Consider the following 13,964-nt stretch of genomic DNA (forward strand, 5'->3'; position numbering starts at 1 on the left):
AAATTTGGAGAAATCCAATTTGGGTCTAGAAAAGTATTTTTAAAATATTGAGGCTTAGGACAAGCCTGGAAAATTTTTCCGAAAGGATTCGGTGAAGTATCGGAGAAATAAGGATGTTTGAAGAGGTAATTTTCGGAGTGGGCTCAAGGAAAATCAAGAGGAAAGTGAAATAGGAGCAGCCCAAGCCCATTGGCCCAAAAAGAGGGGCAGATTTGACTTTTCACAATTAAATTTGGGAGAGGTATTTAAGGAACACATTCCCTCAAAAATCCTAGCCTCTTCCTCATTTTCTCACTTCTCCCTCTCTCTCATCCGTTTCCTTCTCTCTCCGGAAGTCGCCGGAAATCGCCGCCGCAGCCGGTCTCCGCCGTCGCCGGAATCCCAATCCTCACCAAAATTTCCAGATTTTCTTCTCTTCCTTCCCTCTTTCCATTTCTCCAACCAAAACCAAGAAATTTGGCCATCCAACCCTCCAAAAACCCTAGAACCCGAAGCTAAATTGGGGCTTTTTGTGATTTCTTCTTTCCAAGCTTAAATCAAGGTAATACCCCTCCTAATCTAGCCTCTATTCATCCGATCTACATCTATTTCTTCCTAAATCTAAGTTTTTGATTTGGATTTGTGATTTTGTTTGCATGAATCCGGTTTCTCCTTAAACCATGAAGCTAGGCTATGGGTTTGGCAAGGATTTTTGGTAAGGATCTATCCATGCAACCTTGTTTTCGAGTTTTTTGGTTGAGATGTTGATGTTGGACGGATTTGTAGGTGAAGAAGGCCAAGGAGAAGGAATAGGACGTGATTTTTGAAGAAGAAAGGGTAAGGAATGGGTTTTGGACAAACCCTAGAATTTTTGGAATTTATTTGGTTGATTTTGGAAATAGATGTTGTTGTTGTTGTTGTTGTTGGAAAAATTGTGAAAAATAGAGATTTGAGGATGGTTTAATTAGTAGGATTTTATTAGCATAATTTTCATAGTGTTGGAATTTTGTGGGTGAAGATTTGGTGATTATTGTTGTGTAGTTTTGGCCAAAAGAAAAAGAAAAGGAAGAAGAAAAGAAATGGATTTGTTTTTGGAAGAAAAGGAAAATAAAGAAAATTGTAAAAGTTGGATTAAATGAGGTTTTACTGTGGTAAAGTGGTAAAAAGTGAAGAAGGTGAAAGTAAAGGTAAATTCGGTAAAAAGGAGGTAAAAGGTAAAAGTGAAAGTGTGGAGGTAAAAGTCATGGTAAAAGTGAAAAGGTGAAAAAGGAGAAGTAGATGGGTAAAAATAAAAGTAAAACTTTATTTATAATTATTTACTTATTTGTTTTTAATAAATAAGAATTATTTACTTATTTATTTTTAATAAATAATAAATAATGGTAAATAAAGGAATACTTGGTCAAAAGTCAGAAGTCAAAGTCAAAAGTCAACTTTGAGAGTTGACCATGGTTGACCGACCATGTAAAACATGAGGATCGACTCGACTTTGGTCGCTCGGATTGGCGAAAGTTTAGCGGAGCGATAAGGACGTTTTCCTTATTAGGAAAGAAGTTAGTTTCCCAAATTGGTACAGGTTGAAAGAAATAATTAATGGTCTCATTGAAATAAAAAGGATTTAGTGTACGCGGTTACTTAAGGTTGATCATGATGTTTACCTGGATAATTACTTACAAATTAAGTAATGGTTCAGGAAACACGATCGTTAAGGAAGCTTAAGCGGAAAGCATCAGAGTGTGGAGTACGCCAGCATTTTCCAGGTAGAGTGAGCTGTCCCTTCCTTATTAGAGGTTTTTCGGTATATGTGAAATGCTCTAGTATAATATTATGTTGCCTGCAAGTATTTTTGGTTGTTCATTAGTCGATGCCTCGTGATACATGTGTTTTCAGAACTGATAATTGTTGATTGCGAAAACTGAGGCTAGACTTGCATGTTGAGATACTGTACCCTTTGTATGTTTGTGTTTGTGACCTGAAAGTGAATGGGACCTAGACGCGTAGATTCCTAGGGATCCCACGGTGTCGATAACCGTGAACCTCCGGAGGGGACTGTGCTCCTATGTTTGTCGAGGAAAGGTGAGTACAGACAGTGAACCAATCATAGGAGACTCAGAGCCGGGAAATGGACACTTTCGCTACTTGTAGCCCTAAAGACTATAGAGTAGTTGGCCGGTTCTCGAAGGATGACGAACCAGGTCAGTCACCGATTTATTTAGTTTAGCCGGCAGGTAAGTATCTCGGAGCTCCAAGTTGTGTGAAGCATGCTGCATATGATTTCCTGAAACGAAACAACTATGATTGTTTTTGCTTGCATTTGTTTACTTGATTTTACAAATGCGCGCAACCTATATTGTAGTAGCTATGTTTTACTTATAGTTTTCAAACCTAACTAAGGTTGGGTCGGCCCCTATTGGGCTAGCGAGGACGAAATGCTCACCCCTACATTTCAGGTTACAACGAGGTCATTCCGGATGATTTGGATTAGAAGTTGGTCGTTGGCCGAGTTCGTGTGTTGCCGTTCCTGTTGCTTGAAGTTCTTCCCTTTTGGTATTCCATCGATTTACTCGTTTTTCATTCCATGTTGAACCCTGTGAGGTCCGCCTACCTGGGAGCGCGCCTCACCCCCTTGTTTTATTGTTATTGTTGAACTCCTTTCATTTCAGTTATGATGTAAGCCCCAAGGCGCCACAATGCACTTGCCCACTTTATTTTTAAGCATTTCCAGACTTGTTAATTTGAGTATTGGATTGTTGATTTAAAGTCCTTTCTTAAAAGTTTTCTTGGTCTCCTATTTTCTAAAAATTGTATTTTCAAAAAGGCCTTGTAATATTAAGTTGGTAGGTCTACGATGTATTGAGCTCCTATTGGCTTACTATTACAGCACTGTGGTATACCCATCCGGGTCGCCACATTGCATCGCCTCCTCCGCTCTTCGCCAGTACTCGGCGGAAACGTCCCTCTGATTTGTTGAAATTGAAAAGACGGACGAAGAAGATGAGGTCAGCCTCTCCTCCAAAACAGCACCGTTTGGCTCAAGCGACGAAGGTCTAAGATCGCCCATCAAAGTTTTAGAATTTCTCACAACGTCTCACAGAACACACACCATCCTCGCAACAAAAAACAAAGCATAGTTAGAAGGTGTCACTACAATCAAATTCATTATACAGAAGCTCCCAAAAAAAAAATCATAGTTCCAAGTTGAATTGAGTGACCATGGTCGTTTGGCAAATCAATCTAAAAAAATAAACTGATCACATAATCCATTCAAAAGGTGAGAATTATAGACATCATAGAGAGAGGAAAAAAAAAACATAAGGATTGCATACCTCCAAAGTCAAATCATCACATTTAACACTTACGGGCTCAGTCATAAACTTGCTAGTTTCATGGGGAAGTATAGCATAAATCAAGCAACCTATATTATCACAATTGATTTTAGACCAACAATCTAATTTTGATAAGAGCAACACGACAATATTAGAGCTTAATCTGATTAGAAACAATATGTACAGAGGGATATAAAATGCATATTTAAACTGGGAGCTCAGGTGGAAGATATCTGGACTAAATTTAGTGTTTACTACAATATATCGGTACAGCTCCTAAATTCCAATCGTGTATAACATTACATTCAATTCAAAAGAAGCAGAATAAAGTCCACAACACTTAATTGATGATTAATAATAACATGTCCCCAAATTACCTAGATTGATGTTGAACTCTTCAAACTCGTCATCATCCTCGAACATATCCACCTTGGGGTCTTCAGATGCTACCTTCTGATCCTTCTCCATTGGAACAATGCCTACGAATTTGCAATCAATGAATCAATTAACTCACTCAGATTTAGACCCAATTACCAAAAATCATTTAAAAGGCGATTGGCATTATCAAAATCAAATCTTGAATCTTTGTACCTAGAAATAAGAAGATTGAATCAGATAACCCCAAATGAATTGCGATTCATCGTTCCCAAATCAGAAGGTATAGAGTTTTGAGAGAGAGGGATAGAGAGAAACTTACTATTCAATAAAGTGGAGGACTATGATTCTAGGGCTTTTGTTGTTCCTCTGACCAATCTTGATTGTGAGCTTTGAAGAGTAAGGTTCTTCTATTTATGTGTTTGCGAATGATGGAGGCCCTGACTCGGTACAGCGGTTGAACTTTTAAATTTGTTCAAATGACTGAGTGGTATAGGAATTAAGGTCACATACTTCGATTGGGCAAATCCCAAAACTCGATTAAACAAGACCCATAAATTGATTGGGGAAAAAGACTCCCCAGAAATTTAGACAAACAAGCCTTCTGTTTTTCTGCACTACACTACGAGCAGTGAGCCTTCCCAACAAATCCTTTTGTAGCATCAAGTTTCCCTAACAACACCAACAAAACAGAAGAAACGTGTTACAAAATGGAAGAACTATACCCAAACTCAAAACCCCAAAACACAAATCAACTTTAATTGAAAGAAGAAAGAGTTCTTGTTTGACAACATGGAAGAACCCAGTCGAAAAAACCCCAAAACAAAAATCATTTGCAGAAAAAACCCTAAAATCGATCGAAGATTGAACCTAGTCGAAACCCTAAATTAAAAAACAATTGAAACCCTAAATTGCTTACCAATATCGGATTTGAAAACAACTTTTGCTGGAGAGCTCCATTAATCCGTACATGAAAGATGAAGTAGTGACTAAAAAGAAGAAGGAGAGACTACGAAGAAGAATCGAGAGAGTGAGAAGATGAAGGAGAGAGTGAGAATCGAGATCTGAGAGAGCACAGTGAGAAGGAGAGAGGCTGGTGTTTGAGTTTTCCAGTTTCGCGGGTTCTAGGTCAGGCTGAGTGAGAAGGAGAGAGCGTGCGGGGTGGTGTTTAGTCGTGGTCGAACTGAGTGAGAAGGAGAGAGAATGACTTTAGTGTCGAGGTCTCTATGTCAAAGAGCATGAGTCAAAATAACTTAGAAATAGAAAATTTTAAAACAAGCTCCACACTTAGTCAACATTTAAATGTTGTCTGAATGTCACAACATTTTCTACTCAACTAGGGCTTGGCTATTTAGGAGGGAAAAGTACTTAATCAACTTTTGGATATCCCTCCAAATTTGAGATAGGAAATCACTATCTTCTACAACTACATAAATGTGTTGTCTGAATGCTGACCATTTTTTCAAATTAAACTAGTATGGTTTTAGTCTATATTCAGACAACAGAAAAAAAAAATTATGTCGTCTGAAAAACTCAGACGACAAAAAATTCTTCTTATGTCGTCTGAAGGCCTTTTTGGCATAGTGCCATGATTGCTTGGGTTGATCTTGGAGTTGAAATCCCACTCGATCATGTTCCAATTGTCCAAGTGGAAATAAGTCAGGTATGTGGGTAGCTAAGACCATCTCCAATGGATTTGTCATTTGACAGGGTGGAGCTTTAACAGTAAGAAATGAAAAAGAAAAACGCTTCAACCGATCTGTCAAATCCGACGTGGATTTGACATTCCAGTTCTCTCTGTCAAATTTGACAGATCTCCCGAAACTGTCAATTTCTTTCTTTCATCTTCTTTACTTCTCCCTCCTTCCTTCTTTTCTCTCTGTTTCTTCCTACCCAGACCATAACCATTCATCCCAGACCACAATCATTCATTCATGGAAAAGTATCAAATCAATTTTAATTCGAAAAGAGAGCAAGATGATGGTCAATTACGGTGGCAGAGTATCAGATTGATATCAACGGCGAAGCTTGATTTGGAGAGAGAGATTGAAACAGAAAGCTTGATCAGCGATGCTGCTTGGATCTACTCTTGTTGTGTTTTAGTTTTCATGGGTTTTGAATCTTGGAATCTATTGATTACAAGTTTGGGCATCTGATGTTGTTCTTGTAAAAAAGACAGAAAAAAAAAACAAAAACAGAAAAACTAGAAGAGAAGTCGAGAAGAAGGAGAGCTTGAGGAGAGAGAAAGGATGTTATGTGTTTATAAATAATACAAATTGTTTTTATTTTTTCTTGAACAAGTAATCAAAACAATTAAAAAAAATAAAATATTCTTATTATTTGACCAATCCATTGGAGAATGAGTGTAGCAAAAATAACACTGCCACATCAACCTTCAAATTTGAATTTGACATAAGCATTTTGAATACTCCATTGGAGATGCTCTAAACAATGTTTTGTAGCTTCTCAACTACTTGAATCAATGATTGAATACCCAACCCCAACACACATTGAGGTACCACTCTTAATTGTACTAATGATACTGATAACAGTAGAAGATCAAGAAAATAAGGGGGGTGTATTGTATTTGGATTTGTGCAGACTTTTTTTAAATGACAGACTTTTTGAAAAGTCCACAGATTCTTTAAAAAGTTGATAGACTATTATGGATTTCTTAAAACCATTGATTTTAGCAACAGACTTTTATTGATTCATAAAAATCTATATACTTTATTATGAATGACTTCTACAGATTTCCTAGCATGTGCAAAATATAAAAACAAAAAACAAAAAAATAAAACAAATACTGCCCTAACACAAAACAAGATAATAACTCATTGTCTCTTCAATGCTCAAGTATCTTCTAATAGAAATTGACTCAAATGAATGATCGTTAGTCTGTCTAGCGAGTTTGTTCTCATTCCTAATCTCCCAACAACATAAATATGCAATATAGATCACTTGATGTTTATGGTTTTTTGACTTTGTCAAGGGGAACCCAAATGCTTCCTAGGCCTAAGATAAACCCCTTCGGCGCATGTGAAATGCTCCAACTGTGCATTGTAGCACAGTTCCTAGATCACTTGATTTTTATGGTTAATTATTCTCATCAATTTTGTTTTCGCCGATTAACATATATTGTAGCAATATTGGTCAATGTCTTGATCTATAATCAATAAATTGAAATTCAATTTTTCAACATTTCTTTTAACCATAATATAAATTCAAATTAATGAGAATAATTAATTAATAAGATAAAATGTAGTATGCCATAGCAACACTATTCAAGGTCTTAGAGATAGACCACAATATTTGGGTTTTAGGGTTTCATAAATCATTTTTATTGCTATTAGGGTTCGAAGTATCACAATTGAAAAAAAAAAAAAAAATCACATTCAACAACTAAAATGAACATGTTGGGTATCAAAAAAAGTTGATATCATAACAGATTAGAGAAAAAACAAAAAATAAAGAAAGAGAGATGATAAATGACCAACTTCTTCGTGCGTAGAGAGAAAAACTTTAATAGACCTTTTTTTTTTTTTTTAAGAGGAAACTTTGATAGACTTTTTCAAATCTTTGGTCTGGAGGCCGGAAAATTGTTGGAGTTTGGTATGTATAGTTAACACTACAAAGTTCATAATTATCCATGATTTTCTAATTCCATAAACAATGCCATGATGAATATTTCCTCTGCCTTCACTGATCAGAAAAGAAGATTTTTTTTCCTCACCTTGGTGTTGGATTGGACAATCAGTGTGATGAAACAATTTCAAAGAAACCGTGTGCTTCCCCATCATGGACTACACACAATTAAGAAGAGCTACTAGATTGCAAAACACTATCAGAGGTTTTAAAGAGCTTAGAAAAGATGGCGCCTTACTTGAAAATTTTCAGGTATGAACGATTGGATCGGTTAAAAAGAATTGCCATCTTCACTGAATGTGAAGTGGGAATGTGATAGAGTCAGTAATCTAGAAGTGAAGGAAATTATTTAACATGTTGTTTCTTTCTGATTTTGGTTGGGTTTCTTTTCTATTTTGTTTTGAATTGGTTTTGCCTACTTGAATTCTTTCCCTTTGATTTTGTTAGTTGTTAGTTTAGTTAGAAAGGAAAAAAAAAAAACAATTGACAATTGTTATACGATTTAAATGCATTTATAGTATAAGTTTATACTACCCGCAGCAAAGTACTACCCGCAGCAAAGCGTGAGATCTTTAACTAGTATCAATAAAAGATAGGGTTTTTGTTCATTTACACCATTTTTAGAGATTTTTTTCCCACTTACCCCATTAAGTTTTTTTGAGTTTTACCCAAAACACTCTAAGGCGGTCTTCCCTAATACCCCATTACGACTTTTTTTTTGTTTTTTATTTATTTTTTAATACCATTTTACCCTCACCCCTTTGTTACTTAGAGAGAGGGAGAGAGAGAAACCATGGGAGACTTCGCCGGATTCCGATCACCGGCCACCGGAATCCGGCAAAAGCTCGCCGGATTCCGATCACCGGTAGCAGGATTCCAGCATTGGTCACCGGATTCCGGTCACCGGCTACCGCTGTCACGCCCCGAATTTCGAATAAAGATATTCGAATCCGAAACGCAATAATTAAACCAACTCTTAAAGTTACAGGAAACTTTTTCAGATAATTCAGAGTAATAACTACAAGTTAATAAAGATTTGATCACTTAAGTCGAATATCACATCAACAAGTGTATACAAAACTCGAGAGATCTAATATACAAATGTACACGCTCACAAGGAGCATACCAAAAACAGCAGTACGCTAACAAAATAGGTTATGAACCTAACACTGCTGTGCTCCATACCCTCGTACTCAACCCTGGTGGTCCTCACCTGCAGGAATAACCGCTACATCATAGAATAGTGCACATGGATTGCAAACAACAAACCTGGTAAGCTTTTTAAGCTCGTATGAGTAAACTCAATTAAAATGACTCACGTCATTCATGCTTATAATTTCTCAATTCGTGAGATAAATTAAAGCAACAACATTTAACTCCACAAAACACAACCAAACATACAATCACACAATTCAAATCGTAGCAATTCCTGCGTAAAGTTTAGTTCAGGAAATTACATTAAAACAAACAACAATTCAAAAGGCAGTAATCCCTGCATGTAACTTAGTTCAGGAGATTACATTAAAACAAATAATAATTCAAAAGGCAGTAATCTCTGCATGTAACTTAGTTCAGGAGATTACATTAAAACAAACAATAATTCAAAAGGCAGTAATCCCTGCATGTAACTTAGTTCAGGAGATTACATTAAAACAAACAATCTCAGTTTAATCATTTTTCAACCCAAAATCAAATTAAAGCAACCAATGTCACCTCCACAATTCATTCGAAATCAAGTCCCACATGGACGACAAAAGAAAGGACACCAACACTCTCTTTTAAACAAATATACCCAAGGGCACACAATAACTTAAAGTTATTCCCCAAGAAGTATATTGTACTCAAGGGCACACAATAACTCAAATTTATTCCCCAAGAAGTAGATTGGCAGACAGACTAGAGCTCTAACTAAATCGTAACCTGTCACTTTGTGACTCAACACCTCACTGAACTCAACTACTCATTCAACACAATAAGCAACAATTCAAAACGATATTCTAAATAAATCAAAATTCACTCATATCACAATGTCACGCCATATAATATATAGATTTCACGTAAATATATATATACGTAGTCATTCACGAAGGAATGACCATTAATATCAACTATAGTTTTATAAATTGTACTTCTCGAAAATCATTTTATATCAAAACATTGTTTTAACTTACTCATGAACCGTTGTCGATCAAGTTCATATATTTTAAAACAAATTATTTGTTTCGATAAATACGATTTTTCATGCTAACAATTAAATATACTAAAATTAAAACATAACTAATTTATCGACCGAAACACCGTGAGGTTTACTCACCTCAAATCCAGCTGCGTCTTCAATACAGCCCAAAATCACAATCACAACCGTCTACCCAACCAAAACCGTCAATCACCTAAACAAAATACGATTCTAACTTAGCAATTGATTCATAACACACTTAAACAACGATCCAATGGTCGGATTCTCACGGATCACCCTTGGGATCATCCTATCAAAATTATACAAAGATCTAACGGTGGGATCCTCGTGGATTGCAAACTGAAGAGAACGCATAAAACCGAAACCCTAGCATGCATAAACTTTCTCCAAAATAACCTTATAATATATCAAAACTACCGTATTGATGCGTATATGAATAATATGAAAACAGAATACAAAAATAAGGCCAGACGCGCTGCCACGCTCCACCACAAGCGGCGGGTCAGCGGATGGTCAATGACGGCGGTCAACGACGGGATAACCACCTCCGATGCAAACGTCGTCAACCACAAACTTGTTCAAAATGAAGAGGTGATCAACTTTCATACTTGGAGCTAAGCGAGATTCGGTCTAGATCGTCCTAGATCAAACTTGGAAATTGGATTAATCTCGGCCCTTTGATCAGATTCAAGACTCGTTGTGGACCGTCAAAAAAAGTCAAACCTTGATCTAGCTCTCTACACCCCAAATCGTGATGCAAGGCTTATATGAGGATGATTAGGAGGAAGAGTAGATTCCAAAGCCGAGATAGATCGGCCCAGATGACGCCAGAATATGGAAGAACTGGTCGGATCCCGAAAGCTCCAACTTTGGGCACTCCGATCTGCTACTTCCGGCAATTGTTGTAGACGGCGAGCATCAGACAGTGAACAGCGACGCTAGTCTGAGTCCAACACCTGTGGTGGAGTCGCCGGTGGGCGTCGGACGGAGAAGATTAAGTCGGGTCGGGACCCGGGTATCGCCTCGGGTCGGGTCGTGCGGAGGAGAGAGAACAGAGAGAGTTATGGGGAGGAAAACATTAAAAAGGGAAAATTTGGGATTTATGAAATAATCCAGATTTTTCTCATATTTATAGAAAATCCCCAAATTTTCATTCCTTCATAACTTCTTCATACGAACTCCGATTTTAGCGTTCCACATGTCCACGAACTCGTATCGACACGCTCTACGACTTTCGTGAAGAAAGTTTTTAGATATACCCAACGAATAAAAAGTCAACTCTTGCGCCCCACGAACTCGTATCGACACGCTCTACGACTTTCGTGAAGAAAGTTTTCAGATATACCCAACGAATAAAAAGTCAACCCTTGCGTCCCCCCCCCCTAAAAATGACACTTCGTGAATAATTATTCGCCCGAAACACTTCCGCTCTATCCACGAGCCCCGAAATCGTCCGATAATCACTAAATTAAGTTCTTGACAATAAATACAAATTTACAGGGCTTCACAGCCGCCCACCTGAATTTGCTGAAAATCTCACAAGAAAGTTTTTTTTGCCCCCAATAGACACTATCAGCCATGTATTTCCCCCAAATAGATGATTATCAGCCATGTATTGCCCCCCAATAGGACTTTCAGTTGCTAGAATGAGAACTAATCTCCCTAAATTTAGACAAATAAAACTTTGATTATAGAAAAAAAAAAAAAACAAGGAGATTACATCAATTCAAAACGTCTATTGCCCTCCAATAGAGGGGTAATAGACGTCTATTAGGGGGCAATAGACATTCAAAACTTCTTTTTTCTTTGAGTTTTTCTATTGGAACCTCTAAATTTACTTACTTGACCTCTATGCTTTTTACACCTCCTATCAAATTTTCAAATACTAAATTTACTCATTAAACCTCACTAAAGTTCCTCAAATAACCTTAATCATATAATTTACAAATAAACTAAGATCTTTATAATAAAAAAACTTAGTCATTTCAATGATTTAATTACTCTATAAATCTTAATTACATCTCCATTCCTTAATCAGACAACATAAATCTCTTATCCAATAAAAAAAAATCAAACACAAGGTATTGAGTTTTAAAAATTAATAAAAATAAAATAACATGAACTATTATGTGATTTTTTTATTTACTTTTTCTTTTTTAGCTGTGCAAAAAAAAAAACAGATTAATCATTTTTACTTAATGTTTCTCTATTTTTTGTACCTCATGGTTAATTATTTAAATATTTTTTTATTTATTTTTATTTGCTAGCTCTATTTTTTTTTCTTTTTGCAAATATAATGGATAGATTTAGATTTAGGTCATAATACAATTTATTTTGTTCTCCCAGACCAATATGCGTTCAATATGCATATCATACATTTTTATCTTAATCATAGTTTTATTTCTTATTAAATATATATGAATGCTTTAATGAGTATGTAGTGTAATTGGAAAATGAAAATAGATAGGGAAAATAATAAAGAATGCAATCTAATATTATTGAATTGGAAAGTCTAGAGAAAATAAATATAACAATTTTTTTGGTATAATTATTGTCCTTAATAGTCATTTTACAGTAGGTTATATATGTCATTTAATAATTCATAATAGAGTGAGGTTGAGTGAGTAGATTTGGAGGTTTCAATAGAAACTCTCTTTTTCTTTCCTTCTGCCCCGTTACTTAAAAAAAAAAAAAAAGCTAGAAATTGATTTGGGCACCCAGAAAATGCTCTGGGCACCCCAATCAATAGTCAGACCAAAACCACCGGATCAAATCACCTCCGAAGCTCGCCGCCGACCTCTCTCACCTCTCAGAATCTCCAGTCCTCGTCGGAGTAGCCACCGACTTCGCTCGCCACATCCACCTCGTCGCGCCTAATCGTACGGCTCAGGCACAGAAGCTCGATGTCGATTTCTTCCGACTTGAAGCTCGACTTCACAGGCCGGCATGTTTTCCTGGTACGGCGAGTCACCTGACCTCGCTACGAAGCTCGAGGAAGCGAGAGAGAGAGAGAGAGAGAGAGAGAGAGAGAGAGAGAGAGAGAGAGAGAGAGAGAGGCTGGAGCCGTCTAGGGAGAGAGAGAGACGCTGGAGCTGTCTGGGGAGAGAGAGAGACGCTGGAGTCGTCTGGGGAGAGAGAAAGACACCGGAGTCGTCTAGAGTGAGGGAGAGAGACGCCAGAGTCATCTGGGTAGAGAGAGAGAGACACCGGAGTCGTCTGGGTAGAGAGAGAGAGACAGAGAGACCGGAGTCATCTGGGGAGAGAGAGAAGAGAGGAAAGAGAGTGGCAATGCTGTAATTTATTAATTAGGCTTAGGGAAAAATGGTCATTTAACGTTAAACTGTGTAGGTGGGAACAAAAATCTGTTGCTGGGGTAAGTGGGCTAATCTTTTCTTATTAGGTTGAAGGCATCAAGGCCCTCCGCCGGAGACGACGTCTTTTGCAAGTGAAGGCTTCTTGGGTCTGGGTTGAATGACAGAGGAAGCTCCCAGAATCACACGGTTGTCCAAAGTAGACCCGAAATGGGCCCTCCATTTCAGCAAAACGCTGTCGTCTATGCCCAGCTCGCTGAAGGGAAGCTCGATCTGGAGGAACCAAATATCGTTGAAATTCTTAGCCTTGAAGTCACCGATCTTGTTGAAGGCGGCACTTAGACCAAGAGAAGACGGAGACGAAGCTGGTAACGTCCTTGTCGAGGACCTTGAAGGATTTGAGTTAGGCCTGGGTCGGTTTGCCGCCCAGGTACCGCATTAGGATCCCCAATTCGAATAGGTTTTGATCTTGCCATCGTTGTCAGTGTCAAAGAGGGTGAAGGCCTCCCTCATTGATCAGTTGACTTGATCGTCTGTCAGATCCTTCCCCATTTTTTTTCTTCAAGTTTTCGGGTTCTGATCATCATGTCATTCAATTTCTATTTATGTTTTCCCCAATTTCAATCCCTATTCCAAATTCGTAGACCATCCCAATTCCGTGATTACCTATGCGTTTTCTTGCTTCAGTACTCGACATCAAGTTTGTTTTGCTGCGAATTGGACATGCCGTAACAAATTGTCTTTCTCTATTAGGTTACTCTGCTTCTGCGATATCCTTCTCTCTATTGGGTTCCTCTGCTCCTGCGATTAAGCTTTAGTATCTTCTTGATTCATCCTTCTTGGTTTCAATTGTTGAATCTGAGGTTCATCCTTCTTGGAAACAAAAAGTGAGTCATTCCAAAAAAAAAACAAAAAGGAGAGAGAGAAAAAAAAGAAATCTAAATAAACAATTTCAAGGGTAGATAAGTCATTAAACCATTAGTTTGGGTTATTTTGGTCATTTCCCCCTTTATTTTTCTCCACGTGCTTGCCACGTCAGTTTTTAAAATAGACGTCACAGATTTTTGACGAAGGTATGTCACAGATTTTTGACGAAGGTATGTCATTGATGGCAATATAAGACTCCAGGTA

At 37.4% G+C, this 13,964-nt stretch overlaps 1 long non-coding RNA gene across 2 annotated transcripts; it reads left to right on the forward strand.

Moving 5' to 3' along the window:
- Nucleotides 1-294: 294 nt before the first annotated feature.
- On the forward strand, nt 295-2,674 carry LOC112195775. 2 transcript variants are annotated; one of them, XR_005810470.1, is made up of 4 exons: nt 295-541; nt 670-694; nt 766-816; nt 2,430-2,674. It is a non-coding gene; the product is annotated as an uncharacterized LOC112195775 (long non-coding RNA). The 2 variants fall into 2 exon arrangements; XR_002934759.2 differs by lacking the exon at nt 2,430-2,674 and adding an exon at nt 1,673-1,880.
- Nucleotides 2,675-13,964: the final 11,290 nt, after the last annotated feature.

Source organism: Rosa chinensis, chromosome 4, assembly GCF_002994745.2.
Source record: "Rosa chinensis cultivar Old Blush chromosome 4, RchiOBHm-V2, whole genome shotgun sequence".
Taxonomy (NCBI): domain Eukaryota; kingdom Viridiplantae; phylum Streptophyta; class Magnoliopsida; order Rosales; family Rosaceae; genus Rosa; species Rosa chinensis.